The sequence below is a fragment of the Grammomys surdaster genome, unplaced genomic scaffold (assembly GCF_004785775.1).
Source record: "Grammomys surdaster isolate TR1022 unplaced genomic scaffold, NIH_TR_1.0 97, whole genome shotgun sequence".
In the NCBI taxonomy this organism is placed as follows: Eukaryota; Metazoa; Chordata; class Mammalia; order Rodentia; family Muridae; genus Grammomys; species Grammomys surdaster.
Window position 1 is genome coordinate 3,430,536 of NW_021604576.1, and position 7,450 is coordinate 3,437,985.

Consider the following 7,450-nt stretch of genomic DNA (forward strand, 5'->3'; position numbering starts at 1 on the left):
CTCCATTGTATAAATGTACCACATTTTCTGCATCCATTCTTCTGTCGAAGGGCATCTGGGTTCTTTCCAACTTCTGGCTATTATAAATAAGGCTGCTATGAACATGGTGGAGCATGTGTCACTGTTGTATGTTGAAACTTCTTTTGGGTATATGCCCAGGAGTGGTATAGTTGGGTCCCTAGGTAACGCTATGTTCAATTTTCTGAGATACCGTCAGACTGCCTTCCATAGTGGTTGTACCAGTTTACAGTCCCACCAACAGTGGAGGAGTGTTCCTCTTTCTCCACATCCTCGCCAACATGTACTGTGACCTGTGTTTTTGATCTTAGCCATTCTGACTGGTGTGAGGTGGAATCTCAGTGTTGTTTTCATTTGCATTTCCCTGATGACTAGGGATGCTGAACACTTCTTTAGGTGCTTCTCAACCATTCGAGCTTCCTCAGTTGAGAATTCTTTGTTCAGGTCTGTGCTCCATTTTTTAATAGGGTTCTTTGATTGTCTAGAGTCTAATTTCTTCAGTTCTTTGTATACCTTGGATATTAGCCCTTTATCAGATGTAGGGTTGGTGAAGATCTTTTCCCAATCTGTTGGTTGCCGCTCTGTCCTATTGACTGTGTCCTTTGCTTTACAGAAGCTTTGCAGCTTTATGAGGTCCCATTTGTCAATTTTTGGTCTTAGAGCACAGGCCATTGGCGTTCTGTTCAAGAACTTTTTCCCTGTGCCTATGTATTCCAGGCTTTTTCCCAGTTTCTCTTCTATTAGTTTCAGTGTGGCTGGTTTTAGGTGGAGGTCCTTAATCCACTTGGAATTGAGCTTTGTACAAGGAGATAAGTATGGATCAATTTTCATTTTTCTACATGCTGACCACCAGTTGGACCAGCACCATTTGTTGAAAATGCTATCTTTTTTCCATTCGATGGTTTTAGCCCCTTTGTCAAAGATTAAGTTACCATAGGTATGGGGGTTCATTTCTGGGTCTTCTATTCTATTCCACTGATCCTCCTGCCTGTCTCTGTTCCAATACCATGCAGTTTTTATCACTATTGCTTTGTAGTACAGCTTGAAGTCGGGGATGGTGATTCCTCCAGAAGTTCTTTTATTGCTGAGAGTAGTTTTTGCAATCCTGGGTTTTTTGTTATTCCAAATAAATTTTAAGATTGCTCTTTCTATCTCTGAGAAGAATTGAGTGGGAATTTTGATGGGGATTGCATTAAATCTGTAGATGGCTTTTGGCAAAATAGCCATTTTTACTATATTAATCCGTCCAATCCATGAGCATGGGAGATCTTTCCATCTTCTGAGATCGGCTTCGATTTCTTTCTTCAGGGGAATGAAGTTCTTGTCATACAGGTCTTTTACTTGATTGGTTAGGTTCACACCAAGGTATTTTATATTATCTGTGACTATTTTGAAGGGTGTCATTTCCATAATTTCTTTCTCAGCCAGTTTATCTTTTGAGTAGAGGAAGGCTACTGATTTGCTTGAGTTAATTTTATATCCAGCCACTTTGCTAAAGTTGTTTATCAGGTTTAGGAGTTCTCTGGTGGAAGTTTTGGGGTCACTTAAGTATACTATCATATCATCTGCAAATAGTGAGATTTTGACTTCTTCCTTTCCAATTTGTATCCCTTTGACCTCCTTGTGTTGCCTAATTGCTCTGGCTAGGACTTCCAATACTATATTAAATAAGTAGGGGGAGAGTGGGCAGCCTTGCCTAGTCCCTGATTTTAGTGGGATTGCTTCAAGTTTCTCTCCATTTAGTTTAATGCTGGCTACTGGTTTGCTGTAAATTGCTTTTACTATGTTTAGGTATGGACCTTGAATTCCTGACCTTTCCAAGACTTTTATCATGAAGGGGTGTTGAATTTTGTCAAATGCTTTCTCAGCATCTAGTGAGATGATCATGTGGTTTTTTTCTTTGAGTTTGTTTATATAATGGATTACATTGATGGATTTCCGAATATTGAACCAACCCTGCATTCCTGGGATGAAGCCAACTTGATCGTGATGGATAATTGTTTTGATGTGTTCTTGAATTCGGTTCGCTAGAATTTTATTGAGTAATTTTGCATCAATGTTCATAAGGGAGATTGGCCTGAAGTTCTCTTTCTTTGTTGGGTCTTTGTGTGGCTTAGGTATGAGTGTAATTGTGGCTTCAAAGAATGAGTTGGGTAGTGTACCTTCTGTTTCTATTTTGTGGAACAGTTTGAAAAGAATTGGGATTAGGTCTTCTTTGAAGGTCTGATAGAATTCTGCACTAAAACCGTCTGGTCCCGGGCTTTTCTTTGTAGGGAGACTTTTAATGACTGCTTCTATTTCTTTTGGGGTTATGGGACTGTTTAGATGGTTTATCTGGTCCTGATTTAACATTGGCAACTGGTATTTGTCTAGGAAATTGTCCATTTCATCCTAATTTTCCAATTTCGTTGAATATAGGCTTTTGTAGTAGGATCTGATGATTTTTTTAATTTCCTCAGTTTCTGTTGTTATGTCACCCTTTTCAGTTCTGATTTTATTAATTTGGATACTGTCTCTCTGCCCTCTGATTAGTCTAGCTAAGGGTTTATCTATCTTGTTGATTTTCTCAAAGAACCAGCTCCTAGTTTTATTGATTCTTTGGATAGTTCTTTTTGTTTCAAGTTGGTTGATTTCAGCCCTGAGTTTAATTATTTCCTGCCTTCTACTCCTCTTGGGTGTATTAGCTTCTTTTTGTTCTAGGTCTTTCAGGTGCTCTGTCAAGCTGTTAGTGTATGCTCCCTCCAGTTTCTTTTTGTAGGCACTTAGAGCTATGAATTTTCCTCTTAGCACTGCTTTCATTGTATCCCATAAATTTTGGTATGATGTGTCATCATTTTCATTAAATTCTAAAAAGTTTTTAATTTCTTTCTTTATTTCTTCCCTTACCTGATTATCAAGGAGTAGGGTGTTGTTCAGTTTCCATGTAAATGTGGGCTTTCCATTCTCTTTGTCATTTTTGAAGACCAGCCTTAGACCATGGTGATCTGATAGGATGCAGGGAATTATTTCAATTTTCTTATATCTGTTGAGACCTGTCTTGTGCCCAATTGTATGGTCTATTTTGGAGAAGGTACCATGAGGTGCTGAGAAAAAGGTATATTCTTTTGCTTTAGGGTGAAATGTTCTATAGATATCTGTTAAGTCCATTTGGTTCATAACTTCTGTTAGTTTTACTGTATCTCTATTTAGTTTCTGTTTCCATGATTTATCCATTGCTGAGAGTGGGGTGTTGAAGTCTCCCACTATTATGGTGTGAGGTGCACTGTGTGCTTTGAGCTTTAGTAAGGTTTCTTTTATGAAATTCGATGCTCTTGTATTTGGCGCATAGATATTCAGAATTGAGAGTTCATGTTGGTTGACTTTTCCTTTGACAAGTATGAAATGCCCTTCCTTATCCTTTTTGATAGTGTTAAGTTGAAAGTTGATTTTATTCGATATTAGAATGGCTACTCCCGCTTGTTTCTTAGTGCCATTTGCTTGAAAAATTGTTTTCCAACCTTTTACTCTAAGGTAGTGTCTGTCTTTGTCACTGAGGTGGGTTTCCTGTAAGCAGCAAAAAGCTGGGTCCTGTTTGCGTATCCAGTCCGTTAGCCTATGCCTTTTTATTGGGGAATTGAGTCCATTGATGTTAAGAGATATTAAGGAGAGGGTGTTCTTGCTTCCTGTCATTTTTGCTAATAGTGGAGACATCGTTTGTGTGGTTATCTTCTTTTGGGTTTGATGGAAAAGGATTATTTTCTTGCTCTTTCTGGGGTATGATTGCCCTCCTTGTATTGGAGCTTTCCTGCTATTATCCTTTGTAAAGCTGGATTTGTGGGAAGATACTGTGTAAATTCAGTTTTGTCATGGAATATCTTAGTTTCTCCGTCTATGGTAATTGAGAGTTTTGCTGGGTAAAGTAGCTTGGGCTGGCATTTATGTTCTCTTAGGGTTTGTATGATATTTGTCCAGGATCTTCTGGCTTTTATAGTATCTGGTGAGAAGTCAGGTGTAATTCTGATAGGTTTGCCTTTATATGTTATTTGGCCTTTTTCCCTTACTGCTTTTAAAATTCTGTCTTTGTTTTGTACATTTTGAGTCTTGATTATTATGTGATGGGAGGTATTTCTTTTTTGATCTAGTCTGTTTGGCGTTCTGTAGGCTTCTTGTGTGATTATGGGCACCTCATTCCTTAGGTTAGGGAAGTTTTCCTCAATAATTTTGTTGAAGATATTTACTGGCCCTTTAAGTTGGGAATCTTCACTCTCATCTATACCTATTATCCTTAGGTTTGGTCTTCTCATTGTGTCCTGGATTTCCTGGATATTTTGAGATAGCAACTTTTTGCATTTTGCATTTTCTTTGATAGTTGTGTCAATATTTTCTAAGGTATCTTCTGCACCTGAGATTCTTTCTTCTATCTCTTGTATTTTGTTGGTGATGCTTGTGTCTATGACTCCTGATTTCTTTTTTAGGTTTTCTATCTCCAGGATAGTCTCCCTTTGTGATTTCTTTATTGTTTCTACTTCCATTTTTATGTCCTAGATGGTTTTGTTCAATTCCTTCATCTGTTTGTTTGTGTTTTCTTGTAATTCTTTAAAGGATTTTTGTGTTTCTTTAAGGACTTCATCCTGTTTTCCTGTGTTCTCCTCAAGTTTTTTGATAGTGTTATTTACTTCCGTCTTGTAGTCCTCTAGCATCATCATTAGAAATGATTTTAGATCTGGTTCTTGTTTTCTTGGTGATATGGGGAGTTCAGGACTTTCTAATGTGGGAGAACTAGGTTCTGATAATGGCAAGTACCTTGGGTTGCTGGTGCTTGTGTTCTTGCGCTTGCCTTTTGCCATCTGGATCACCTTTGTGCTATCAGTGCTGTCTCTGACTGGGGCCTGTCTTTCCTATTATCTAGGTTGTGTCAGAACTGTTTGGGATGGGTTTTGCTGCTTGAGTTAGAGATGAGGCCCAAGATGTGCTCGGTGCTCAGGTGGAAACCGGAAGGGGCCGGGGCTCCGGGTCAGGAGCGGATTCCTGGATCCCAATGAGTCCCAGTGGGTCCCAGTGGGTCCCAGTTGCTCCCTGATTGGGGGCGAGCACTGCCACCTCCTAGCCTAAGAAACTGCTTGAGCTAGCTTGAGCCACGGAGAGCCCCGCTCCCTCTAGGTTCTGTGAGATTGGGTGCAGAGCTGACTCTCGGGATCTGCTGGGGCACAGACTAGAAGGAACCCACGCTCCGGCCCCGGAGTGAACTTCTGGGTCCCAGTGGGTCCTAGCCACTCCCTGTTTGGGGGCAAGCACTGCCACCTCCTAGCCCAAGACCCTGCTTGGCACAGAGGTCCTGCGAGCCCCGCTTCCTCTGGAGTCTGCGAGATTGGGTGCAGAGCTGCCTCCCGGGATCCGCGCGTGCTCGGGCCCAGACTGGATGGAGCCCGCTCCAGGGCAGGAGCGAATTCCTGGGTCCCAGTGGGTCCCTGTTGCTCCCTGTTTGGGGTGAGTGCTGCTATTTCCTTACCTGGGATGCTGCGTGAGTTCAAGCTCCTGGGAGTCCCTGTTTTTCTTGGTTTTCTGTGGTTGGGTACGGAGCTGCTGCCTGCGACCTGCTCTAGGCTCGGTCCCAAACCGGAAGTTCGAATAAACAATTTTTTAAGAGTGAAAACATAGAGCAAGATTGTAACAATTTACTGATACAGGATAGAGATCACATAAGGATCTTATCTCAATGAAAAGTCTCCTTGCAGACCTGTTTTTCTGGTCTGCTAAGGTCACATGTTGCTGCCCTTAAGCAAGATGGCAGTAAAGGCAAGACTTCCCACAAGCAAGATGGTTCTGAAACTATAGTTCTTCCTTTTCTGCCCTTAGCAAACAGGATGATGAGCCAGTCTACAGAGTGTGTGTGGAGGAGAGGGAGGGTGGTGTGGCTTGCTGCCAGGTCCACTTGTATTTGGGGATCCAGTCCCCTGCCAGGCCCTTCTCCCATCCTGGGTTAGGGGAGGCCATGGTCCACAATCCACCCCCTGCTCTCGGTTCTCTGTGTAGTGCCTAGCAGCATCTCTGTGACAAAATACATGGAAGTAACAAATTGAAGTAGTAAAGATTTAATTTGGCTCCTGGTTTCAGAGGATTTCAGAGTTTCTTGGGTTGAGGAGAGATGGCAGTACTCATGGCAAAGGAGTGGAGCAAGTGTAGTGGAGACTCCTCACATGGTATCTTAGTTGGTTTTTATTGCTGTGAAGAGACACTGTGACCACGGCAACTCTTATAAAGGAAAACATTTACTTGAGATTGGCTTGTTGTTTCAGAAGTTTAGTGCATTATCATCCTGGTGGGAAGCTTGGCAGAGTGCAGGCAGACATGGTGCTGAAGTTGCTGAGAGTTCTACATCTTGATATGAAGGCAGCAGAAGGAGACTTATGTTACTGAACATATATTGAGCATAGGTGACCTCAAAGTCTGCCCTCCACAGTGACACGTGTCCTCCATCAAGCCCATACCTACTCCAAAAAGACCATGCCTTCTAATAGTACTAGCCTCTATGAGTCAAGCATTCAAACACATGAGTCTATGGGGGCCATACTTAGTCAAACTATCACACATAGCATGGGATGTGAAGCAAGAAAGTAGCCCCAAACCAGAAGTGAATATAATCTCCAAAGGTCCGCCCAAATGACGTCCAGTCATGGTCTATCGTACAGGCTCCATAGTCTTTAAAATAACATTACAAATTCGGGACCCATCATTCAGAGCATGAGCCTATAGGGAACATTTCGGATTCAAATCCTAACACATTTAGTTTAGGGAAACTGTTGTAGAGTATGTGAATACCCCAATGAGGGAATGACTTAGAAATAGTACAATAATTGGTGTGGACATACTGATTCATCTTTAAATACTTATTGTATTAAGACCTGAGTTCTGATCCCCAGAACCTATGTAAAAGCTGGACAAATTAACATGTGTCTGTAATCCTGGCATTCGTGGGAATGGGCAGAGACTGACATACTCTCAAAGTTCACTGGCTGGCCAGTCTGGCTGAAGCAATGAGCTCCAGGTTCAGTGGGAACCTCAAAACATAAGGTTCCATGAGATAGAAGGCACATGTGACACTGCTATTGTGAGTCACCATCCTCTGCACCTGTGCTGTTGCGCCAGCTCCCCTGTCTCTATGCATTTCCCCAAAAAGACTGCTTGAAGAGAAATCCAAACTTAGGTGATAGGCTGCCAAGTGTATCTCTTTGTTCCTGTTTTTGTTCCTGTTTTGTTCCTGTTCCTGTTGTGTTCCTGTTTTGTGGGGAGTTTAAAAGGGAGCTGTGCAGTTGAAAATATAGCATTTGGTTCTTTACCAGATGACTCCTTGTCTTTCTTTCTCTCGCCCTCAGCCCTCTGCCGATCCAAGGAACTCAGTCAGCTATGCTGGTGTAGCTGTCAGCTATAGCAACAAAGAACCTAAGACTAGGTG